At 49.5% G+C, this 26829-nt stretch overlaps 1 long non-coding RNA gene across 2 annotated transcripts in view; it reads left to right on the top strand.

The window, feature by feature from the left end:
• Positions 1–26053, top strand: part of LOC141182761 (uncharacterized) — a 30040-nt gene extending 3987 nt beyond the window's left edge. For both annotated transcript variants that reach the window (XR_012257966.1, XR_012257967.1), the window contains exons 2-4: positions 3902–3973; positions 23336–23435; positions 25926–26053. This is a non-coding gene — a long non-coding RNA (uncharacterized lncRNA). The remainder of the gene's footprint in view (positions 1–3901; positions 3974–23335; positions 23436–25925) is intronic.
• The last annotated feature ends 776 nt before the right edge of the window (positions 26054–26829 follow it).

The following is a 26829-nucleotide window of genomic DNA, read 5'->3' as shown; positions in this document are numbered from 1 at the left end:
GGACACGAGACTCTCCTCCAGACCCGGGTACCATAGAACCTGTGAAAAAAAGAAATATTATACTTACCTTCTGATGGCCCGCGGTGTCCTTGTCTTCACTTGACGGCAGCGCGCTGTGGACTGAAGGACCTGCGCTGACATCATAGTCATGTGATGGCAGGTCCTTCAGTGTACCGCGAGCTGCCGGCAAGCCAGGATGGAGCGAAGCAAGACAGCGGGGGCCATCAGAAGGTAAGTATAGATTTATTTTTTACCATTATTTACGGTCACACTATATAAATCCATGCCGTTTGCATGGATTTATATAGTGTGACCAAGTTGTCAAGCACTTTCCAAGTGATGTTAAAATCGCTTGTCAACCCGCATGCGGAAATGCATGTGAAGAACGCTTCACATCCGCTTGTCCCCAGCAGGAAAAACAATGTAAAATCCGCATGTACAATCCGCATGCGTTTTTTCTGCCAGGGAGATGCAGAAACGCTCAGGAAAAATCCGGAGCATTTCTGCATCGTGGGCACATAGCCTTACACCCCTTACACTAAAGCAGGTTACATTACATAGAGTACATGAACACAGGCAGGGGAGGGACACACTGTTACAGTCATATTGGATAAAACATAAGTTGCTGAGGATAGGACCACCAGGGACCCCAATGTTACTTAGGAAAGACTATGTCCATGTTTAATCAAATAATTTTCACGTATGCTTAGCACAGGTCTGTCCGTCCATTCATGGATACTGTATGGGACGAATAAAAATAGGCCATCACAGCACTCGGCTGTCATTTATGTATAGAAATGTATACAAAATATTAACTACTCGAGCTAAATTGCTGCATTGTCACCTTAAAGAACTCTGCACCTGATTAATGTCTTGATGAGAGGGCGGGGGTGAAGGACGCAGCTCCTGATTCATTAAGAGACATATTCATCAGAGGTGTCTGATGGCTGGACAGCGCCTCCATGCTATGCCACTTACTGGAGTAGGATTTGTAGCGACCACCGCTGCTCATGATGAAGTTGCCAAACAGCAGTCATCACAACCCTGCCCACTTACCGATAAAAATGGCATTAGAAAGGAAAAAGTTGCAACGTTTTTAAATAGTCTTCAGCTGCATCCAAATTATACCATTGAGCATTTTATAACAGAATTCTGGAGTAAAAACGGATGAATAGGGTCCTATGGGTTTTGTTCTGTTTAAGCTGAGTTGATGCAGGTCTGTGCTATGACGTCAATTAAGAAACCCTTTTATCTACAGTTGCATCTCACTAAATTAGAATATCATCAAAAAGTTAATTTAGACCAAGCAGAGGGAAAAAATTATGGAATCACTCAATTCTGAGGAAAAAATTATGGAATCATGAAAAACAAACACACAAAAGAACACTCCAATACATCACTAGTATTTTGTTGCACGACCTCTGGCTTTAATAACAGCTTGCAGTCTCTGAGGCATGGACTTAATGAGTGACAAACAGTACTCTTCATCAATCTGGCTCCAACTTTCTCTGATTGCTGTTGCCAGATCAGCTTTGCAGGTTGGAGCCTTGTCATGGACCATTTTCTTCAATTTCCACCAAATATTTTCAATTGGATTGAGATCCGGAGTATTTGCAGGCCATGACATTGACCTTATGTGTCTTCTTTCAAGGAATGTTTTCACAGTTTTTGCTCTATGGCAGGATGCATTATCATCTTGAAAAATGATGTCATCATCCCCAAACATCCTTTCAATTTACGGGATAAGAAAACTGTCCAAAATATCAATGTAAACTTGGGCATCTATTGAACATGTAATGACAGCCATCTCATCAGTGCCTTTACCTGACATGCAGCCCCATATCATCAATGACTGTGGAAATTTGCATGTTCTCTTCATGCAGTCATCTTTATAAATCTCATTGGAACGGCACCAAACAAAAGTTCCAGCATCATCACCTTGCCCAACGCAGATTCTCAATTCATCACTGAATAGGACTTTCATCCAGTCATCCACAGTCCACGATTGCTTTTCCTTAGCCCATTGTAACCTTGTTTTTTTCTGTTTAGGTGCTAATGATGGCTTATGTTTAGCTTTTCTGTAAGTAAAACCCATTTCCTTTAGGCGGTTTCTTACAGTTCGGTCACATACATTGACTCCAGTTTCCTCCCATTCATTCCTCATTTGTTTTGTTGTGCATTTCCTGTTTTGGAGACATATTGCTTTAAGTTTCCAGTCTTGACGCTTTGATGTCTTCCTTGGTCTACCAGTATGTTTGCCTTTAACAACCTTCCCATGTTGTTTGTATTTGGTCCAGATTTTAGACACAGCTGACTGTGAACAACCAACAGCTTTTGCAGCATTGCGTGATGATTTACCTTCTTTTAAGAGTTTTATAATCCTCTCCTTTGTTTCAATTGACATCTCTCGTGTTGGAGCCATGATTCATGTCAGTCCACTTTGTGCAACAGCTCTCCAAGGTGTGATCACTCCTTTTTAGATGCAGACTAACAAGCAGATCTAATTTGATGCAGGTGTTAGTTTTGGAAATGAAAATTTACAGGGTGATTCCATAATTTTTTCCTCAAAATTGAGTGATTCCATAATTTTTTCCCTCTGCTTGGTCTGAAAAAAATTACCCTTACTGAGTACCACATTTTTTATCTTGATTTCTTTTAGGGTTTCTTAAAGTCCTAAAGTTGCTATTTGAAATGACTTTAATGTTGTTGAAAAAAAGCAGATCACAGACATGGCAAAAAACTAAACAACTGAATGAACATCCTCCGAACCCGGTTATTCCATAATTTTTGCCAGGGGTTGTAGAATGGAGTTTCTGCACAGAGGACGTCCTTATACACAGTACATTGTGCCCACAAACATAGGCGGATTATAATGAGGGCAATCCGGGCTACCGCCCGGGGCCCCGAGCCTGCAGGGGGCCCGAGGCTCCAGGCGGGGTGTCTAATGCCGGATTGCCCTCATTATATGTGCGGGCCGCCGTGGCAAATACCGGTAGCAGTGGCGGGAGGGGGGGCCCCGGACCGCTCTCCCAGCAGCGGCCGCCGCTACTTCTTCATCGGCCGGGCCAGCACTGCAGCAGTTAAGATCCCTGTGCTGACCCGGCCACGTCACTGCTAGGAGACACGGCCCTGTGCGCGGCCGTGTCTCCTAGCTGTGACGTCACGCAGTGTGCGCCCGGCCTGCACTGCTGCAACGGAGAAGTCAGTGCAGGCAGGAGGAATGGAGCCGGGGATGGTAAGTCTGTGTGTGTGTATGTATGTATGTATGTGTGTGTGTGTGTGCAGGCAGATATCATTGTGTGATGTCTGTTTATATGTATTTTTGTGTTTCAAATGTGTTTATGTGTCTATGTATATGTCTGTATATGTTTGTGTGTGTGCGTGACTGCATGCGTGACTGCGTGCGGCCTCCTGCTGAGTATAGTTGGTGCCGTGCGGCCCCCTGCTGTGTATAGATGGCGCCGTGGGCCCCCCTTCTGTGTATAGATGGCGCCGTGCGGCCTCCCACTATTTATAGATGGCGCCGTGCGGCCCGGCGCTGTGTATAGATGGTGCCGTGCGGCCCCCTGCTGTGTATAGATGGCGCCGTGCAGGAGGCCGCACGTAGCCATCTATACACGTATACTCAGCAGGAGGCCGTACGTAGCCATCTATATGGTGCCATCTATACACAGCGGGAGGCCGCACGTAGCCATCTATACACAACGGGAGGCCGCACGTAGCCATCTATACACAGCGGGAGGCCGCACGGCGCCATCTATACACAGCAGGAGGCCGCACGGCGCCATCTATACACAGCGGGAGTCTCAGTGCTTTGCAAGAGCATTCAATAAATTCTGCTTGACTAATTCTGAGCACCATAAAGTCTGGTTCACTTCTAACCTGCTGTCTTCATTTTCAGCTTGCTGAATTCTATCTCATTTACTGTCATTCGAGACGATGCCTTTGCTGGTCTCTTTCACCTTGAATACCTGTAAGTGCTCCATTTAATGTCATATTTTTGATTCTGTTCTTCTTCATCTTTTGGCATGTGCAATTGTATGAGCAAGTATTCATATGAATTTATGACCTACTTAAACCTTCGAGGACCTTAAATTTTATTCAATCAAATTTTTTTCCAGTTTAAAACTATAGGACATATATGTGCCTTGGTCCTCAAATGGTTTTTAAAGGGGCTGCAAACATAAATACGAAAAAAATAATTCAATTAGTGCTTTTTGTGTTCATTTAATTTTTATTTGAAGTCTATTTTTTTTTATATACCTTGAAATTAAGCCCTACCCCATGGAATGAAGCCCTACCTACATGACATCTGAGATCTACATGGATCCCGCTTGTGAGGTGCCTGTCCGTCACTGCTATTCAGTTTTAGGGTCCACTCACTAAGCCATATATTCTCTCATGCAAGAGAATAGGGCCAATTATGCTAATGACACTCGGCTCAAACTCTGTCAGAGCTTCAACTGAGTGTGATCCGATTCTCTCGCAGCACAGATATGGAGAAGATGGAGAACTTAATTTCTCCATCTTCTCCATAGTCTCTGTGAGTGTTCATCGGACTGCACTTGGATGACATCCGAGTGCAGTCCAATGTTTTACGTGCACCCATAGACTTGTATGGGTGCACATGGTCCGAATATGGAATGAGATTATTTTCTCATGCCAATAATCGCACTGTCCCATAGTATAACATAGGGCCGAGTCCTATCCGATAAAACATCACATAGCATTCGGCCGTGTTATACGACAGTGTGAGCGAGCCCTTAGAGTCAAGGAATATTTACATGCAGATGATGATATTACTCTCCAAATGTATATTTTTTTAGGCGAGTTCATAGTAAATGCTTTGCCTTTTTGACTTGTGATCAACTAAAGAACAAGAAAGATTTAGGACCTCCCCTATAGAGAAACGGAAAATAGTTTGGAGGACTTGCATGTCCTTTTTTATTTATTATGAGAAAATCATAAAAGATCCTGTTTTTTAACCATGCTGTGACTTTCTGCTGAGGGAGAGGGAGAGAGCTGCTCTATTCAGAGTCTGTAATAAGACCTGCTGACAAAAGTGTTGAAGATACAGTCTAATGTGAATTAACAATGAAAAAAAGTTAATTTAACAAATGGCTTGTATTTTTTTTAATACAAACTTTTTTGTCTTTACAGCTCCTTTAAAGGGAATCTGTCATCAGGTTTTTGCCACCTAACCTGAGAGCAGCATAATGTAGGGTTACAGGCACTGATTCCAGTAATGTGTCACTTACTGGGCTGCTTAGTGTTGTTTTGATAAAATCATTGATTTGTCAGAAGGTAAATATCACTAGATGACTAGTAAGTTCTGTAGGACCCCACCCCCATCACTGATCAGTAGATTTCTGTGTACACTGAGCATGGGCAGAAAGCTGCCAATCAGTGGTGTGGGTGGGGCTATACAGAGCGCAGCATTCAGAGAGCTGCTAGATCTGCAGCAGATAAAACGGTGATTTTCTCAAAATGACAACAAGCAGCTGAAAAAGTGACACATCGCTGGAATCAGGGTATCTGCCCCAATATTGTGCTGCTTTCAGATGAGGCAGCACAATTAATATTGTGCCAAATTAATTTCCCGTGAACTATCACATGATCTATCACAGGGGATCATGTGACATGTCACGTGATAAATCAGGTGGGGGGGGCCCGCGCCTTCTAAACTGCCCGGGGCCCTTGCTACTCTTAATCCACCCCTGCCTATTATATATCAGAACAAGAAACTAAAAAACCTACTTTCTAATGCCATCCGCTTTGTAGCCAGGAAAGCGCCCGCTCTGGGAACCATCCTTTCTCCTAGCTTATACACCAGTGAGACTAATACTGTACAACCAAATTGGCTCAGCACAAAAGGTTTCTTCAGATGTGGAGCCAATCGGTGCAAAGCGTGTCTACACGCGGTTAAAACAGATAGTTTTATGTCCTTAAGTAATGATAGAGAATATAAAATTCATGATTTCCTCAATTGTAATTCATCAGGGGTTATATACCTTATAGAATGCACCTTGTGTAAGGTCCACTATGTGGGTTGTACCACAGGTGCGCTGAAAGTCCGTATCAGAAGACATCTTTCTGATGCGATTCATTTGGAAGCCATAAATACATCAGCAGTATCGAGGCATTTTGCGAGAGTTCATAAAGGTGACACCTCATTCTTTAAATATATGGAGATAGAGAAGGTATATAGATCCACACGAGTGGGGGACCATAAGTGCAAACTTCTGAACCGGGAGTCCCTGTGGATTTTCACATTGGATACCACAGGGGTTAATTCAAGACAGGATCTGATACTGCAGTATTAAGAAATATAATTCTGCATTTATTTCCATGCATGTACACTGGGTACGGAAAGTATTCAGACCCCTTTACATTTTTCACTCTTTGTTTCATTGCAGCCATTTGGTAAATTCTAAAAAGTTCATGTTTTTCTCATTAAAGTCCACTCTGCACCCCATCTTGTCTGAAAGAAAACAGAAATGTAGAAATGTTTGCAAATTTAATAAAAAAGAAAAACTGAAATATCACTCGGGCATAAGTATTCAGACCCTTTGCTCAGTATTGAGTAGAAGCACCCTTTTGGGCTAGTACAGCCGTGAGTCTTCTTGGAAATGATGCAACAAGTTTTTCACACCTGCATTTTGGGATCCTCTGCCATTCTTCCTTGCAGATCCTCTCCAGTTCCGTCAGGATGAATGGTAAACGTTGGTGGACAGCCATTTTCAGGTTTCTCCAAAGATGCTCAATTGGGTTTAGGTCAGGGCTCTGGCTGGGCCAGTCAAGAATGGTCACATAGTTGTTCTGAAGCCACTCCTTTGTTATTTTAGCTGTGTGCATAGGGTCATTGTCTTGTTGGAAGGTGAACCTTTGGCCAAGTCTGAGGTGCAGAGCACTCTGGAAGAGGTTTTCATCCCGGATATCTCTGTACTTGGCCGCATTCATGTTTCCTTCAATTGCAACCAGTCGTCCTGTCCCTGCAGCTGAAAAACACACCCATAGCATGATACTGCTGTTATGATCTGCTACAAGAACTAAGGAAAGAGAGGAAATCTGTCCATACAATAGGACTAAGCTGATTCCCTACGATGCAGCGGGAAACCTGTTCCTTGTGAACAGACCCGCCTTCGTCCGCGGCTAGTCTGAACGCAGACCTATAGATTAAAGGGAGGGGTCCCTAAAAGAACTAAGGACTGGGACAAAATTGGACACCTCCTGGCAGAAGTAGTAGCAGAAGAAGACAAACAGACAAAAGTACTTAGTGGTCCAAGGACCCAACAAACTAGAGAGATATGACGCGCCCCTTGGCCTGAGTCGCGCAGCGTTGCGCACGCGGGAGCCTACCCGGAGCCGGATCTGATAGGGGTAGTAGTCTCGTGGCGGTGACCCGGTCCGTGCCCAGGGAGTCAAGCTGAGTGGCAGAGTTTAGCAGAAGATGGTACGGTGTTCGACTACGCCACCCGTTGAATGCAGCTATGAGGCCGCCGCTGCAGGGCAGACCGCTGAGGCCGGTGGTACGATTGTGCAGCGTAGATGGTATAACCCCCAACGGGAGGGGTATGGCCTCAGGGCAGCCGACGTGTTTGAAGGGGGTAGCAGAATAGCATGCAGGTAGCAGGAACCACTCAGAGACGGTGCGGTGTAGTTCAGGGTCTTTACTGATGACAAAGGTAGACCCTCCCGGAGTACTGGCTAGCGATCGGGGCCTGGTCAGTCCGTGAGCAGATGGGATCTCCCCTGGCCAGGCGGAGTTGTAGGCCTCCCCAACTAATTGTACTCTTCTGGCTACCTTGCTAGAGGCGGGTAAAAGTAGCCCACGTCCCTGAGTGTACCGTGTGGTGCTCACCTGTATGGCCGGTGACTCGGGGCCTTCTGGTAGCTTCCGCTCCACGACGGCGGTGCTGGTCCCTTGCGTGTGACCGTGCCTTCGGGTTTCTTGGCCAGAGGACCTGAAATCCCCTGCCGGTCGGTTTCTGCTGCTGGGTAAGGATTAGTCCCCACAGCCTCGGACTCCGGGTCCGGTGAGAACTCTTCAATCAGGGCGAGCTCTACAGCTTCCAGCCCCTGATTCCTTTTAGCACTGCTCCCACTGAGCTCCTGATCTTTCTTTCCTATAGCTGCTCCTCTCCAGACCAGACTATGTCTCTGTCTGGGACTCTTCTTCTCCTCTTTCTCTCCTCTCTAACCCTGCCTCAGCCCCAGTTTATATAGGGGAAGTTCTTCCCCTCCCAGGACTGGGCAGGAGGTGTGGCATGCTTAGGATTCCTGACTAGGAGACCTCCCACCTGCTCTCAGACGTAATATTGCTATTACTGTGGAAACCAGACCCCTGGGGTGCCACATTCCCCCCTAGTAAAATTTAGTACTCCGGGACTAAACATATTTTTTTTGAAAACATAACAAGTTATAAACAGAAACAGTACAATAAAGAAAACCACATTAGGATGGTCACGGCGTGTCCGCAACCGGGTGCAGTTTTTGAAGAAAACAAGGGTGTCCATTCCACCAAAGAACAGGGAGCCGTAACCAGGTAGGGGTCTGTCCTGCCCCAAGTCTTTAACAGTCTTTAGTCCGTTCCTGGGTTACGCTCCAAACATATGTACAAAGGATTCCGGATAATCCATAAACGAAACCTATAAAATAACTAGAAATACACAATTATTCACAAGCAACAATAAACAGGTAAATACAAATAAAACAGTTTGAGCACTTTAAATCCTCCAACGTACGGGCAACTGGCCTCTAGTGACCCTAGTAGACCTACGGAGCTGACTGACTGGTCCTGAGTTACAGGGTGTAGGGGCTGTCAAAGGTAAACTGGGCAGCTGTCTACGAGCTCTTTGGCTCACTAGGGGCACGGCAGGCTCACTATAAGCAGAGGGTTGAGCCTCCTGGTCTGCTTGTGTGGGGTCTTCTGCCTCCTGGACCGGCTGCTCTTCCAGCTCTACCTGTTTCTCCGTAGGTACTTGAGATGCTGGTTGGAGGAAGGTGAGGACGGGTACCACAACAGCGCCATTGACTTGAGTCCAAGACCGAGGGAAGTCTCCGAGCACAGTACTGACCATATCTTCCCTTTCCTCTGCGGGTCGAGGGTCTTCCTGTTCTTCTTCAGGGTTCCGTAGCTGTTCGGGACACTTCTTCAGGTGATCTCGGGATACAATGGCTGTGGTTTCTCCTCCATCCTTACTGATTGTGCAGACTTTCGGGTTCTCATGGCTTGAGGGCAGTACGGTGTACGGGTCCTTCTCCCACTGGTCGTCCAACTTGTGGAGCCGTCTCTTCCTCTTCAAGACCTGCTCTCCAGGTACCAGGGGAACAGCGGGAGCATACTGGTTGTAAGTCTTCTCCTGTCTTTCTCTAGCTTGACAGAGACTTCGCTCCACGCTCTCCTGTACTTTCCGGTACTGCTGCTGCCTCTCTGTGTCCCAGTCTGCTTCTGGTGAAGTGTCCTCGGGTGTCAGGACTCCCATATCCAGGTCAACAGGCAGCTTACCAGGTCTTGCTCTCATTAGGTAAGCCGGGGTACAGTTGGTAGAACCTACAGGGATGTGGTTGTATAGGTCCACCAGATCAGGCAGTTTCTCAGGCCACAGACTGCGTTCTTCCAGGGGCAATGTTTTCAAAAGGTCTATCACCACCTGGTTCATTTTCTCGCAGAGTCCATTGGTTTGTGGATGATAGGGTGTTGTTCTTATCTTCCGGCAGCCATACAGAGTGCAGAACTCCTGGAAGACCTCCGCTTCAAAGGCAGGTCCCTGGTCCGTCAGCACCTGCTCTGGGTATCCGTGTGGACGGCAGAAGTGCTGCTGGAAGGCTCTAGCTGCTGTTTGAGCCGTTAAGTCCTTGACGGGGACGACAACCAAGAACCGGGAGTAGTGATCCACGATGGTTAACGCATAGACGTAGCCACTTCTGCTGGGGGTCAGTTTTACATGATCCAAGGCTACCAGTTCCAACGGCTGCTTGGTGACGATGGACTGCAGGGGAGTCTTCTGGCTAGCACGGTCCTTCCTTCTTAGGTTGCATGGGCCACAGTCTCTGCACCACCTCTCGATGGTTCCTCTCATGCCTACCCAATGGAACCGCCCGCGCAGCAGGAACTCCAGCTTCTTCCATCCGAAGTGCCCAGCTCCGTTGTGGTATGCCTCCAGTACCATAGCCGCGTCTCTTCTTGGCACCACTACTTGCCAGATCAGTTCATGCGTCCGGGAGTTAACCATTCTGCGGCACAACTTCCCCTTGTAAAGGAACAGTCGACTCTTCTCAACCCACAGTTGCTTGGCCTCCTCCGGAGCGTCTGGGTCAAGGCGGGCATCTGGCTGAGTCAGCATCTCCTTCACCAGTCGGACGGCGGGGTCACTGTCTTGCGTTTCCGCCCAGTTGTAATGAGGTAAGGGGTTGAACGTAGCAGATTGCTTACCCCTTACACGGTGGGAATACTGGATAGTCCCATGACGGTGGAACGCGGGGAGTTCAACTTCTTCCAGTTCCTCTGGATCTTCCCCTACGTCCGGTAGGTTTGGCATTCTGGACAAGGCATCCGCGTTGGTATTGGAGCGTCCTGCCCGGTATTTGATCGTGAACTAATAGTTGGACAGGCGGGCCATCCATCTCTGCTCCAGGGCACCGAGTCTTGCCGTATCCAGGTGTGTCAACGGGTTGTTATCCGTGTACACGGTGAACCGGGAAGAGGCAAGGTAGTGCCTAAAGCGTTCGGTGACTGCCCACACCACTGCCAGGAACTCTAGCTTGAATGAGCTGTAATTCTCAGGGTTTCTTTCGGTGGGTCGCAGTTTTCGGCTGGCGTAAGCAATTACCCGTTCTTTCCCCTGCTGGATCTGGGACAGTACGGCTCCTAGCCCGACGTTACTTGCGTCGGTGTAGAGGATAAAGGGCTGGCTGTAATCAGGGTACGCCAGGATTTCATCCCCCGTGAGGGCCATCTTCAGCTGGCGGAAGGACTCTTCTTCCAGCTTCTCCCATCTGAAGGGTGGCTTCTGGTTCTTGGCCTTCCTGGACTGGCCTATCAGGAGGTCCTGCATAGGAGCTGCCTTTTTGGTGAAACCGGGAATGAATCTTCGGTAGTAGCCTACCAACCCGAGGAACTGCCGCACTTCCTTTACGCTGGAGGGGCTTGGCCATTCCTTAATTGCGGTGATCTTATCAGGGTCGGGAGCCACTCCGTCAGCACTCACCACGTGTCCCAGGTACTGCACCTTTGGTTTCAGGAGGTGACACTTGGAGGGTTTCACCTTTAAGCCGTAGTTTGCCAGGGCTTCGAACACTTCTGCCAGGTGTTTCAGGTGGTCCTTGTAGGTTTTGGAGTAGACGATGACATCGTCCAGGTATAACAGGACCGTCTCGAAGTTTCGGTGTCCCAGACAGCATTCCATCAATCGTTGGAAGGTTCCTGGTGCGTTGCAGAGTCCGAACGGCATGCAGGTAAACTCGCTAAGTCCCATCGGGGTGGTGAATGCGGTCTTCTCCCGGTCCGCCTCTGCTACGGGAACCTGCCAGTACCCGCTAGTGAGATCCAAAGTGGAGAAGAAGTTAGCAGATTTTAAAGCAGCCAAAGACTCCTCTATCCTTGGTAAGGGGTACGCATCTTTGTGTGTGATACGGTTGATTTTCCGGTAATCTACACACATTCTCATGGTGTTGTCCTTCTTTTTAACCAAGACTAGTGGAGCTGCCCAGGGGCTACAGCTATCCCTGATTACTCCAGCCTCCTTCATGTCTCTAAGCATCCCCTTGGCGTGTTGGTAGTGTGCAGGGGGTACGGGTCGGTATCTCTCCTTTATGGGAGGATGGTCTCCCGTGGGGATGTGGTGTGCTACCCCCTTTACTCGCCCGAAGTCTAACGGGTGTTTACTAAACACTCTCTCGTACTCTTGAACCACCCGATAGACTCCCTGTTTCTGGTGTGAGGGAGTGGAGTCAGTTCCCAAATGTAGTTGCTGACACCAGTCCTCCATTGGTTTCTTAGAGCCGTTACCTTCCTCTGGGTGAGATGGAGGCAAGGGTTCCACTGACTGTACAGAATTTTGGTCGATGGTATACAATTTGGCTAGCGTGGCATACCGGGGCAGGTATACTTCCCTCTTCCTGATATTTATTATGCGAACGGGCACCCTCCCATGGCGTACATCAACCACCCCCCGTGCCGTCAAAATGGTGGGCCTACTGTCTGAGTAGACTGGTTCTACCATTGCCTGGTAATCTCTACCTCTCAGACCAATAGCTGCCCGGCACCAAATCATCATTTCACTTTTCGGGGGCATGGCAATAGGGAAAGGGTCACACATTCTCACGCTTCCTATCTCACCACCGGAGAGTTCCACCTGTTGCCGCCGCATCAGTGCCCGGATCTCTTTTTGGAGCACTCGCTGCTGGCCGGAGCTGGCGTTCTTGGCAACCTGCTGTAAAATGAAAATCACCTCTGCAAGACAATTTTCAATCACATTAGTTCCTAGAGTTATCTTTGGGTGACTCTCGCGCTTGTCAATGTCTACAATGATCAGTCCCTGTGCTGCCAGTTCGACTCTACCGATTTTAATGGTCATCTCTTTAAATCCGATCTGTGGCACGGGCTGACCATTGCTGGCAATGATACTCAAGTCGTCGTCAGGGTAGCGGGTTATATCCGAGTCATTCCAGTACTGCTTGAAGAGCATGTACGGGATGGTGGTGACCTGTGACCCGGTGTCAAGTAGGGCACTCATAGGAATGCCATCCAGTACCACAGGCAAGACTGGACGTCCTCCCACGTATTTGTCACGCCAGTTCGATGGGCCTGGTGATCTTATTCCTAGGGGTTGGCCCTCTACCCCAGGTTGTGCCAGTTTAAAGGACAGTACCTTGCCATATGTCCGGGTTGATTGCAGCGGTGGCAGATGGGTTGTCCGTCCTCGTTGTATCGGTCGCTGGGTCTTCCTCTGGCCGGTGGGGTCCTCCTTGGTCGACGCCACGGGATGTCCTCCGGTCCGGATGCCAGCTGGATCTTCCCTGGAGCAGAAACCTGTAAAGACTGCACAGTTCGGGTTAGCGCAGCAACGCTTTTAGCTAGCTCTTGGACCTGATGGTGCAAGTCTGGAGCCGGGTCATTGTTCAAAGCCTGCGCGTCAGCTCCCACAGGCCCTGCCGACAAGGGCGCCGCCTCCTGGTGGTAAGCGGTAGTAGGGCGCCTGTGGGTCACCACGCCACCCGGTGCCGGTTCTCGGAGCACCCGGATGGCTCTGTCCTTGAACTGTGCAAAGTCCAGATGAGGATCCTGTAAGGCCATTGCCCGCAACTGGGTTCGGTGGGCATTGCAATATAGTCCCTCTATAAATTGTTCGGTCAACAGCCTGTCCTCGTTTCCCACGCCGTCAGGGTCGGTCTGCTTAATGGCTCTCAGGGCCTCTTGTAGGTTTAGTGCATAGTCCCTTATATTCTCATGTGCTCGCTGTTTGCACCCGTAGAATCTAAGCTTAATCTCGGCTGAGGTGCGGGTATCAAAGGTGTCCTTCAGCCGGGTTAATATCCCTGCGACAGTCCTCCTCCCAGGTGGCCAGGACTTTACCTCCCTTTGGGCTGCCCCGGTTAGTTGGGCCACCAGGATGCTCACTTTTTGCTCTTCTGTGAGGGGGTACACCTGGAAGAGGCTATCCAGCTTTTCCCTAAAGTCATTCAGGGTATGTGACTCCCCTGAGTACTGGGGTAGCCAGGCTGCCCCCGGGATATAGGACATGGTGAAAGGCATGACCGCTGCAGCGGCGGCGCTGGCGGTGGCTGTGGCAGTGAAGCTCTCCTCCGTATCCGACATCCTCCTCCCCCCTAGTGGACCGTGGCCTACCTTGCGATGATCCTCTTCCGTAGGCCGCGGTTCCGCAGTCGGATCGTCAGGGTTGAGGACCTTCCGTCGCGCTCCTGTGACGTCGGCGTCTGCTGGGCTCCTTCCAGGACCTTACGCAACGTCCTGACGTGAGGCGGGGCTTCAGTTCTCGCGCGCTTTCAGAGTCCACGCCCCTCTTCTTCCCGCGCGGCGTCTTCAAGATGGCGTCCAACGGCGGGAAAACTCCACGGATGGCGGGAAGAAGGCAGAAGATGGCGCCGGATGGCAGGAAAACTTCACGGATGGCGGGAAGAATGCAGAAGATGGCGCCGGATGGCGGGAATCTTCACCACAGGTAAGTTTAACAGTCTTCTTTCAGGCACGCAGTACCCGGTGGTTGCGGGCACGGAATCCTGCCGACTACGCCAAAGTTGACGCGCCCCTGGGCCTGAGTCGCGCAGCGTTGCGCATGCGGGAGCCTACCCGGAGCCAGATCTGATAGGGGTAGTAGTCTCGTGGCGGTGACCCGGTCCGTGCCCAGGGAGTCAAGCTGAGTGGCAGAGTTTAGCAGAAGATGGTACGGTGTTCGACTACGCCACCCGTTGAATGCGGCTATGAGGCCGCCGCTGCAGGGCAGACCGCTGAGGCCGGTGGTATGATTGTGCAGCGTAGATGGTATAACCCCCAACGGGAGGGGTATGGCCTCAGGGCAGCCGACGTGTTTGAAGGGGGTAGCAGAATAGCATGCAGGTAGCAGGAACCATTCAGAGACGGTGCGGTGTAGTTCAGGGTCTTTACTGATGACAAAGGTAGACCCCCCCGGAGTACTGGCTAGCGATCGGGGCCTGGTCAGTCCGTGAGCAGATGGGATCTCCCCTGGCCAGGCGGAGTTGTAGGCCTCCCCAACTAATTGTACTCTTCTGGCTACCTTGCTAGAGGCGGGTAAAAGTAGCCCACGTCCCTGAGTGTACCGTGTGGTGCTCACCCGCATGGCCGGTGACTCGGGGCCTTCTGGTAGCTTCCGCTCCACGACGGCGGTGCTGGTCCCTTGCGTGTGACCGTGCCTTCGGGTTTCTTGGCCAGAGGACCTGAAATCCCCTGCCGGTCGGTTTCTGCTGCTGGGTAAGGATTAGTCCCCACAGCCTCGGACTCCGGGTCCGGTGAGAACTCTTCAATCAGGGCGAGCTCTACAGCTTCCAGCTCCTGATTCCTTTTAGCACTGCTCCCACTGAGCTCCTGATCTTTCTTTCCTATAGCTGCTCCTCTCCAGACCAGACTATGTCTCTGTCTGGGACTCTTCTTCTCCTCTTTCTCTCCTCTCTAACCCTGCCTCAGCCCCAGTTTATATAGGGGAAGTTCTTCCCCTCCCAGGACTGGGCAGGAGGTGTGGCATGCTTAGGATTCCTGACCAGGAGACCTCCCACCTGCTCTCAGACGTAATATTGCTATTACTGTGGAAACCAGACCCCTGGGGTGCCACAGATACAGTAGGTACAAAGCACCTGGCTAGATTAAGAGTCAAAGTAACACTGAAGTCCAGCAAAGCCTGAAGGGCGGAGCTGGAATAAATAGGCAGAAGGTCACGTGACCACAAAATAGAAAAAACTAACAGGAGGGTTCTAACAACTGCCACCACCATGTTTCACTGTTGGGATTGTATTAGGCAGGTGATGAGCAGTGCCTGGTTTTCTCCACACATACCACTTAGAATTATCACCAAAAAGTTCTATCTTTGTCGCATCAGACCAGAGAATCTTATTTCTCATAGTCTGGGAGTCCTTCATGTGTTTTTGAGCAAACTCTATGCGGGCTTTCATATGTCTTGCACTGAGGAGAGGCTTCCGTCTGGCCACTCTGCCATAAAGGCCCAACTGATGGAGGGCTGCAGTGATAGTTGACTTTGTGGAACTTTCTCCCATCTCCCTACTGCATCTCTGGAGCTCAGCCACAGTGATCTTGGGGTTCTTCTTTACCTCTCTCACCAAGGCTCTTCTCCCACGATTGCTCAGTTTGGCTGGACGGCCAGGTCTAGGAAGACTTCTGGTGGTCCCAAACTTCTTCCATTTAAGGATTATGGAGGCCACAATTCGGTCTCTGAGCTCCTTGGGCAGTTCCTTTGAGCTCATGATTCTCATTTGGTCTGACATGCACTGTGAGCTGTGGGGTCTTATATAGACAGGTGTGTGCCTTTCCAAATCAAGTCCTATCAGTTTAATTAAACACATTTGGACTCCATTGAAGGAGTAGAACCATCTCAAGGAGGATCACAAGGAAATGGACAGCATGTGACATAAATATGAGTGTCTGAGCAAAGGATCTGAATACTTATGACCATGTGATATTTCAGTTTTTCTTTTTTAATAAATTTGCAAAAAAATTCTACATTGCTGTTTTTTTCAGTCAAGATGGGGTGCAGAGTGTACTTTAATGAGAAAAAAAATGAACTTTTTAGAATTTATCAAATGGCTGCAATGAAACAAAGAGTGAAAAATTTAAAGGAGTCTGAATACTTTCCGTACTCACTGTATGTATCTATATACACTGCTCCAAAAATAAAGGGAACACTTAAAACAACAGAATATAACTCCAAGTAAATCAAACTTCTGTGAAATCAAACTGTCCACTTAGGAAGCAACACTGATTGACAATCAATTTCACATGCTGATGTGCAAATGGAATAGACGATAGATGGAAATTATTGGCAATTATCAAGACACCCTCAATAAAGGAGTGGTTCTGCAGGTGGGGACCACAGACCACATCTCAGTACCAATGCTTTCTGGCTGATGTTTTGGTCACTTTTGAATGTTGGTTGTGCTTTCACACTCGTGGTAGCATGAGACAGACTCTACAACCCACAGAAGTTGCTCAGATAGTGCAGCTCATCCAGGATGGCACATCAATGCGAGCTGTGGCAAGAAGGTTGGCTGTGTCCAGAGGCTGGAGGCGCTACCAGGAGACAGGCCAGTACACCAGGAGATGTGGAGGGGGCCGTAGGAGGGCAACAACCCAGCAGCAGGACCGCTACCTCCGCCTTTATGCAAGGAGGAACAGGAGGAGCACTGCCAGAGCCCTGCAAAATGACCTCCAGCAGGCCACAAATGTGCATGTGTCTGCACAAACGGTTGGATACCGACTCCATGAGGGTGGTATGAGGGCCCGACGTCCACAGATAGGGGTTGTGCTCACAGCCCAACACCATGCAGGACGCTTGGCATTTGCCACAGAACACCAGGATTGGCAAAGTCGCCACTCGCGCCCTGTGCTCTTCACAGATGAAAGCAGGATCACACTGAGCACATGTGACAGACGTGACAGAGTCTGGATACGCCGTGGAAAGCGACATCCTTCAGCATGACCGGTTTGGCAGTGGGTGAGTAATGGTGTGGGGTGGCATTTCTTTGGAGGGCCACACAGCCCTCCATGTGCTCGCCAGAGGTAGCCTGACTGCCATTAGGTACCGAGATGAGATCCTCAGACCCCTTGTAAGACCATTTGCTGGTGCGGTTGGCCCTGCGTTCCTCCTAATGCAGGACAATGCCAGACCTCATGTGGCTGGAGTGTGTCAGTGTGGCACCCCAGGGGTCTGGTTTCCACAGTAATGCAATGTTATGTCTGAGAGCAGGTGGGAGGTCTCTTGGTCAGGAATCCTATGCATGCCACACCTCCTGCCCAGTCCTGGGAGGGGAAGGACTTCCCCTATATAAACCGGGGGCTGAGGCAGGGTTAGAGAGTTCAGAGGGAGAGTTCAGCCAGGAGGGCTGACAGGGAGCTGTGGCCCCGGCTGGGCCCAGCTCCTGGGCCATGCCAGAAGTAGAGACAGAGAAGCAGATATAGGAAAAGAACATCAGGAGCTCTGTGGGAGCAGTGCTACAAGGAGTCAGGGGCTGGCAGCTGCAGAGCTCGCCCTGACTGAGAAGATTTCTTACCAGACCCGAAGTCCGAGGCTGTGGGGACTAACTCCTACCCAGCAGCAGAATCCGTCAGGCAGGGGATTTCAGGTACTCTGGCCAAGAAACCCGAAGGCACGGTCACACGCATGGGACCAGCACCGCCGTCGTGGAGCGGAAGCTACTAGAAGGCCCCGAGTCACCGGCCATACGGGTGAGCACCACACGGTACACTCAGGGACGTGGGCTACTTATACCCGCCTCTAGCAAGGTAGCCAGAAGAGTATCGTTAGTTTGGGAGGCCTACAACTCCGCCTGGCCAGGGGAGATCCCATCTGCTCAAGGACTGACCAGGCCCCAATCGCTAGCCAGTACTCCGGGAGGGTCTATCTTTGTCACCAGTAAAGACCCTGAACTACACCGTACCGTCTCCGAGTGGTTCCTGCTACCCCCATCATCCACGTCGGCTGCCCTGAGGCCATACCCCTCCCGTTGGGGGTTATACCATCCCCGCTGCACCATCCTTCCACCGGCCTCAGCGGTCTGCCCTGCAGCGGCAGCTCCAAAGCTGCATTCAACGGGTGGCGTAGTCATCAAACATCTACTGCTAATAGACTCGCCACTTAGTCTGACTCCCTGGGCACGGACCGGGTCACCGCCACGAGACTACAACCCTCAAGAGATCCGGCTCCGGGTAGGCTCCCGCGTGCGCAACGCAGCGCGACACAGGCCCAGGGGCGCGTCAACTTTTGGCGTAGTCGGCAGGATTTCGTGCCCGCAACCACCGGGTACTGCGTGCCTGAAAAAGACTGTTCAAACTTACCAGTGGTGAAGATTCCCGCCATCCGTGGAGGTTTCCCGCCATCCGGCGCCATCTTCTACCTTCTTCCCGCCATCCGCGAAGTTTTCCCGCCATCCGGCGCCATCTTCTGCCTTCTTCCCGCCTTCCGTGGAGTTTTCCCGCCGTTGGACGCCATCTTGAAGACGCCGCGCGGGAAGAAGAGGGGCGTGGACTCCGAAAGCGCGCGAGAACTGAAGCCCCGCCTCACGTCCGGACGTTGCGTAAGGTCCTGGAATGAGCCCAGCAGACGCCGACGTCACAGGAGCGCGACGGAAGGTCCTCAACCCTGACGATCCACTGCGGAGCCGCGGCCTACGGAAGAGGATCATCGCAAGGTAGGCCACGGTCCACTAGGGGGGGGAGAAAGATGTCGGATACGGAGGAGAGCTTCACTGCCTCAACCCCCGCCAGCGCCAGCGCTGCTGCAGTCATGCCTTTTACCATGCCCTATATCCCGGGAGCAGCCTGGCTACCCCAATACTCAGGGGAGTCACATACCCTGCATGACTTTAGAGAAAAGCTGGATAGCCTCTTCCAGGTGTACCCCCTCACAGAGGAGCAAAAGGTGAGCATCCTGGTGGCCCAATTAACCGGGGCAGCCCAAAGGGAGGTAAAGTCCTGGCCACCTCGGGGGAGGACTGTCGCAGAGATACTAACCCAGCTAACCGAGGAGGAGCTACAGTACTACCAATACGAGGAAAGCCAAGAGGACCCGGACGGGTCTGAGGACTACCCTCAGGAGGGAGCACAAAGAGGACATAGCTACTGAAGGGAAGTAGCGTGAATAAAGAGCTGTAAATAGTTACCCGTAAGGGTACAAGGACTGCTGCTAATTAAAATATGGTCCCCGTTGGGATTAGTGAATTGTTCCCCGTGTGTCCCTATCCCTTACCAGGCTGAGGACTGTGAGCAGCCATCCCCTATCCCTTACCAGGCTGAGGACTGTGAGCGGCCATATCCTGTAAATAATTATGTGTTTCTAGTAATTTATAGGAGTCCTTGGTGGATTTACCGGGAATCCTTTGTACAGTTAGTGGAGCGTAACCCAGGATGGACTAAAAGACTGTTAAGGACTCGGGGCAGGACAGACCCCTACCTGGTTACGTCTCCCTGTTTTGGTGAAATGGACACCTTTGTTTCCTTCAAAGACTGCACCCGGTTGCGGACATGCCGTGACCACCTTTATGTGTTTTTCTTATTGTATTATTATTGTTATACCCTGTTATGTCTTTCTAAAAAAATATGTTTAGTCCCGGAGTACTAAATTTCACTAGGGGGGAATGTGGCACCCCAGGGGTCTGGTTTCCACAGTAATGCAATGTTATGTCTGAGAGCAGGTGGGAGGTCTCTTGGTCAGGAATCCTATGCATGCCACACCTCCTGCCCAGTCCTGGGAGGGGAAGGACTTCCCCTATATAAACCGGGGGCTGAGGCAGGGTTAGAGAGTTCAGAGGGAGAGTTCAGCCAGGAGGGCTGACAGGGAGCTGTGGCCCCGGCTGGGCCCAGCTCCTGGGCCATGCCAGAAGTAGAGACAGAGAAGCAGATATAGGAAAAGAACATCAGGAGCTCTGTGGGAGCAGTGCTACAAGGAGTCAGGGGCTGGCAGCTGCAGAGCTCGCCCTGACTGAGAAGATTTCTTACCAGACCCGAAGTCCGAGGCTGTGGGGACTAACTCCTACCCAGCAGCAGAATCCGTCAGGCAGGGGATTTCAGGTACTCTGGCCAAGAAACCCGAAGGCACGGTCACACGCATGGGACCAGCACCGCCGTCGTGGAGCGGAAGCTACTAGAAGGCCCCGAGTCACCGGCCATACGGGTGAGCACCACACGGTACACTCAGGGACGTGGGCTACTTATACCCGCCTCTAGCAAGGTAGCCAGAAGAGTATCGTTAGTTTGGGAGGCCTACAACTCCGCCTGGCCAGGGGAGATCCCATCTGCTCAAGGACTGACCAGGCCCCAATCGCTAGCCAGTACTCCGGGAGGGTCTATCTTTGTCACCAGTAAAGACCCTGAACTACACCGTACCGTCTCCGAGTGGTTCCTGCTACCCCCATCATCCACGTCGGCTGCCCTGAGGCCATACCCCTCCCGTTGGGGGTTATACCATCCCCGCTGCACCATCCTTCCACCGGCCTCAGCGGTCTGCCCTGCAGCGGCAGCTCCAAAGCTGCATTCAACGGGTGGCGTAGTCATCCAACATCTACTGCTAATAGACTCGCCACTTAGTCTGACTCCCTGGGTACGGACCGGGTCACCGCCACGAGACTACAACCCTCAACAGATCCGGCTCCGGGTAAGCTCCCGCGTGCGCAACGCTGCGCGATACAGGCCCAGGGGTGCGTCATCAGCAGTTCCTGCAAGATGAAGGCATTGAAGCTATGGACTGGCCCGCCCGTTCCCCAGACCTGAATCCAATTGAGCACATCTGGGACATCATGTCTCTCTCCATCCACCAACGTCACGTTGCACCACAGACTGTCCAGGAGTTGGCGGATGCTTTAGTCCAGGTCTGGGAGGAGATCCCACAGGAGACCATCCGCAACCTCATCAGGAGCATGCCCAGGCGTTGTAGGGAGGTCATACAGGCACGTGGATATATATATATATATATATATATATATATATATATATATATGGCTTTTTGTCATTCTAGTAGTAGGGCCATAATTAAGACATGATTTGTTGAAACGCGTAGGTCTGTAAGCTATGATAGTTGCACATTTGCTGTATTCTTTGTGGAGCAGTGTTTTATATGGCTAATAAAAGCTAAGTTTTAATATTTTTTCTACTAAACAAACCTTTACGCTGGATCATTTGCACTTTTCCCTTGTCTGGCTACACTTACGTTTCACCCTGGTACCACTTATCTGCATCTCCAGAAGTTTCCCATTTCTGTATTATACTCTTCAAATTACATTTTGAGACTTTCTCCTCCTGTTGTTGCACATATTTTTTTCCCTTCATCTGCACAGGTATCATTAATCTATCAACTATAATGGCCGTACCAGGTCCTGCAGGTCCTGTATCCCGTACACATGACGTGGGCAGTGCACGGCATGCCGCTAGGTTTTATTCTGAGTGCTCTTATATACGGTGGTAGTTTTACACAATGTTGAGCCTGTGATCTGTAGAGTGAAATGTCTGACTGCTAGAACAGAAGTATACAGCAGATTCTGCAGCATGGATACTTAAAGGACGTCCTGGGGGAATATACCTCCCTCCAACACTCGTCCAGTCCCTGCCTCACACTAGAGACATTTATAATAATGACGCACCCCCTGGGCCTAATGTGAACGTGTGTGGGATTACCCGGAGCCGGATCGCTGGGGGTGGTAGTCTCCGTGGCGATGGCCCGATCCGTGCCCAGGGTGGTCAAACCGGTGGCAGGCAAGCTGTATGATAATTGTACGACTACGCCACCCGTGGATTGTGGTCAGTGGGGACCGCCGCTGCAAGGCAGACCGCTGAGGCTGGTGTTGTGTGCGCAGCAAAGGATGGAATGACTCCGCACGGGAGAAGTATAGCCTCAGGGCAGTTAATGTGGATGATGGGAGTGATGGTACACGGGAGTCCCAGTACTAATAGTGCTGTATGCGGTGAGAAAGCAGGAACGACTCAGAGTCTTTGCAGTGCAGTTCAGGGTCTTTACTGATGATATTAAGGCAGACCCTCCTGGGAGTACTGGCTAGCATAAGGGGCCTGGTCAGTCTGTGAGCAGGCAGGAGTTCCCCTGGCCAGGTGGAGTTGTAGGCCTCCCCGTCTATCTGCACTATTCCTGGCTACCTTGCTGTAAGCTGGTAGAAGTAGCCCACATCCCTGAGCGTACCGTGTGGTGCTCAACCGTATAGCCGGTGACTTGGGGCCTCCTGATAGCGTCCGCTCCACGATGGTGGTGCTGGTCCATTGCTTGTGACCGAGCCTCCGGGCTTCTATGGCCAGAGGACCTGGAATCCCCTGCCGGCTGGGTTCTGCTGCTGGACTTAAAGATCCTTGCAGCCTCGGACTCCGGTGTCCGGTTCTTGTATTCTTCTGCCAGGGCGAGCTCCGCTTAGCTCCAGCCCCTGGTCTTCAACTCCTGCTCCTACAGAGCTCCTAGTTGTTGCTTTCCCTGTGTCTGAACTCAACTGAACTCTCTAACCCCGCCCCAGACCCAGTTTATATAGGGCAGATTCCTCCCCTCCCAGGACTGGGGCAGGAGGTGTGGCATGCTTAGGGCTCCTGACCAGGAAACCTCCCACTTGCTCTCAGACGTAATATTTCTATTACTGTGGCAACCAGACCCCAGGGGTGCCACAATAACTCCAGGACTATGGAGCTCGTCATTTTCTCATAATCTGTGGCCATTATTAGTGATCTCGCATTGTACGGTAATATCACCCTGGAGGTTGTGATGTATTTAGTGTAATAGCGCCATCTAGAATATACAGTATATATCAGGCGATACCATGCTTTCTATAGTTAGTCGTCTTATGTGCCCTCTATAGCTATCTATTATACTTTATATTTCTTTATAATAATTTATAATAAATTACTCGATAGTTTTACAGCTTTATGATGTTTATTAATCTGCTGTAATTATAAAAGAAAGTCCAACCTTACAGTGGACACAGGTGGAAGTGTCCTCCATGATGGTGTAGGCTGAGGTGGAGCAAGTATATAGTCAGTGGGGGATCAAGATGACCAGTATTCCCCAGGGTTCCTTGTTATCAGGGAGGGACCCGGTGTATGCAATCAAAAGATCTTATCCTCTGACCGGCTGTGTGCCATCAACAGGTAATGATCCTCTGTCCGGCTGTGTGCCATCAACAGATAATGACCATCCGGCAGTGCGACATCAACTGGTCATCACCCTCCAGCTGTGTGCCATCAACAGGTAATGACCATCCGGCAGTGCGCCATCAACAGGTAATGACCCTCTGGCTATGGCCATCAATAGGTCATCACCCTCCGGCTGTGTGCCATCAACAGGTAATGACCATCCGGCAGTGCGCCATCAACAGGTAATGACCATCCGGCTGTGTGCCATCAACAGGTAATGATCCTCTGTCCGGCTGTGTGCCATCAACAGGTAATGACCCTCTGGCTATGGCCATCAATAGGTCATCACCCTCCGGCTGTGTGCCATCAAATGTTTTTATCTTCTGTCCAGTTTTGTGCCATCAAGAGGTAATGACCCTCCAGCTGTGGGCCATCAACAGGTCATCACCCTTCGGCATTTAGGCTTGTCTTCTGTAAGATGCGATTCTTGAGTCTCCTGATGTTAAAAAATATTTAAAAAATCACCGATTAAACTAATAATCTATCTAGTACATAAGCATCACAATTTATAATCTATCTAGTGCATAAGTATGACAATTTAGCTCACAGAACATACACTATGCTAAAACATTAGACCCTACAAGCAGAAATTTGCTAAACTAACATAAATATGACTGACAAATCAGTAGAAAAATCGCTACCAATGGCACAGCTCTCTTCACATCAACCTGTAACCATAGTAGATAAGAAATAGAGGACAATGCTCATAGTCAGTTATCAACAATTCGGCATGGGGCATCCCACCATAGACATTATAATATCTAGTAGATTATAGATGGCAATAGAATTTACCAACAAGCACATAGTACGCCAAACTCAAGTACATAGTATGCCAAACCTCGACACGTTTTCCTAAAATAGGTTCATCAGAAGCACATACTAGACAGTGATACTTAGCAAAGTGTTCATAGATATATGCGCCATATGATAAGGTGCTAAAGTGCAAGTGTGTGACAAAATATCCATTCGATTTCAGGTGCAATGCTGCATTGTATGTAGTAAGATGGTGCCCATCAGACAGCATGTATAGGACTAACCTGTGATGAAAACACGAGCAATGGGAAAGTTCAAGCAGTTGCCTTCTCAATCTTCCTCGCCTCTAAGACATCTAAGGAAACATCTTCTCCTCTTGATTTTGGGTGGAGGTGTTGTAGGCATTTCAGGCTCTGGCATTCTAGGTTCTGACATACTAGGTTCTGACATGGTAGGTTCTGGTGTTCTAGGTTCTGGTGCTCTTGGCTCTGGAATTCTGGGTTGTTGGATTCTCTGAAAAATCAGTAGCCTCTCTTTATGCTCCGTGGAACTTCGAGCTCTTCTTCCTATATTGTTGTGAGGGATCGTTCTGACCCAGACAATATCACTGAACGCCACTTTATAGTTGCAACTAGGAACCTTTTTCGCATCCTGCGGTGCAGGAGCCATGGATGGAGTAGAACATTTGCCATTGGGCAGGACAGGTGTTCTCCTGGAGTCTTGCTCCTGAATCTGAGGGATGCAAATCGGCTCCTTACAAGCACTTTGTTCCTTCAGAATGGTTTTGTTCTCAGGAGTTTTCTGATTGTTTCACCAGGTTCAGACATTGCCCACTTGCTCAGGACAAGACTTAAGGCCAAATACTCTAGTATTGTCAGTAGTGTCATCACCGCAACAAAAACTGCGTCACGGAAGAGCCAAAGAGGAAGATTGATGGAAGCTTGATAGGTGCTTCTCCTGAGATCCACGGGTAGTGGGTCATCCTATAATAAAGAAAAAAAACATAATAAAGTCCTGTATATTTTATACCCAATCCAGTCAAACAGAGAGCCCTTGTTATTATACAGTGATGGATACATTATCAAGCAACTTTCAGAAATATCCCATTGAGAAGATCAGGAAGAAGTTTGGGATTCACCTCCAGGGTCCATGGAATATTATTTACAGTTGGACTTTCATATGACGGACGGTCACGTGTCCAGTATGAGAAGTCCTGCAAGAGGCGATATTCTCATTAGCTGATCCTTGTGACCTCCATATTGATGAGAACATACTCGCCCTCAGTGTACTGTAATGTGGGGGGTAGAGCAACGTAAAGCACAGAAATGATAGGGTGATACTCATCATCTCCAGAGGTCTCTCAGCACCAAGGTATGGTCAATGAGATACAAGCTGCAGATGGGCCGAGGCTTCTAATATACCCAGGGGTGACATCACAAAGCCCTCTGTGACATCATTGCACAGTTCTATCCATCATGTCACTGATACTTTGGACCTAACTAAATGTCTAAAAGAGAACCCTTCCACATGATTTGCAATCACGGAGCAGCTTCAGTTTTTCAAGAAAAGTTTAAAAAATATAATCTGTGCTGTGATTGGTCACAATGGCACATGAAGCAGAACGTCTTTAGATCTTTTAAAGGGAAAGTGTCAGCAATTTTTTTACAATTGTAAAATTGTAAAGTATTTATATTTATATATAAATACACATATATATTTAAAAAGGTTTTAATGGTATAAAATCTGAAAAAATATTTTAACTCTTTTGATGTTTTCATCTTGTAAACACTAGGGGGAGCAGCTGCTGACATTTCCATGAAAACAGAATACAGCTAGCTCGCATTACGACTGCAGTAAAAGTGGGCGGGATCTGCTCACATGGGTGTGATGTCACTCCTCCCCTTCTGGGCGTTTGCAAAAAGGTAAATGAGACTGTAGTTTAGGATCACAGTGCGGAGCGATCACTGGTGACTGCAAAGTGATATATAAGGGACAACACCAAAGTCATTAATCACTACAAGGACAAAGCAGGAATGTGGGAGTCAGAGGGGTCACCCCACACTTATATCCCCTCTGACTGTCACTTCCTAAGCTCCTTTCCCTGCCATAACCTCTTATTCCCGCAGGTAAATTCTTACAGGACCCCCCTCCCCATCCCCTTCCCCTGCCGCAGCTGATTCTAAACGTCCTCCATATGTAATAATAGACAGGTACTCACCGGCAGCCTATGGTAATTCACAGGGTAGAACAGGGTACAGCACAGAAACAATATGGCGATCCTCATTGTCTCCAGGGGGTATCTCAGCACCAAGATATGGCCAATGAGATATGAGCTCCAGGTGGATGGAGCCCCCTTATATACCCCAAGGGTGACATCACAACGCCCTCTGTGACGTCATCACCCACAACATTCCGTCACATGACATCACCCAGCACCAGCATCATGTGACCCAGCATAAATAGAAAGTCCTTGTTGCCTATAGCAACTATTCAAAACTAAGTTTAAACTTTTCCAACAGCTAAAGGCGGCTCTGTGATGGCAGTTTCTTCTTGTGGACGGTTGTGATAAATCTGCAGAACATCTACATAACGCGACATGTAGAAAATCCTGTCTTTTCCCCTCTGTTCTTCCTCTGGTGCTACAGAGACGGATAGAAGGAGCTTTTCCAGACCTTACAGTGCACAATATGGGACCT

Source organism: Phyllobates terribilis, unplaced genomic scaffold (genome assembly GCF_046119375.1).
Source record: "Phyllobates terribilis strain yellow unplaced genomic scaffold, ASM4611937v1 Scaffold_36__1_contigs__length_13169755, whole genome shotgun sequence".
NCBI lineage: Eukaryota > Metazoa > Chordata > Amphibia > Anura > Dendrobatidae > Phyllobates > Phyllobates terribilis.
This window is presented reverse-complemented; position numbering and strand designations above follow the sequence as displayed.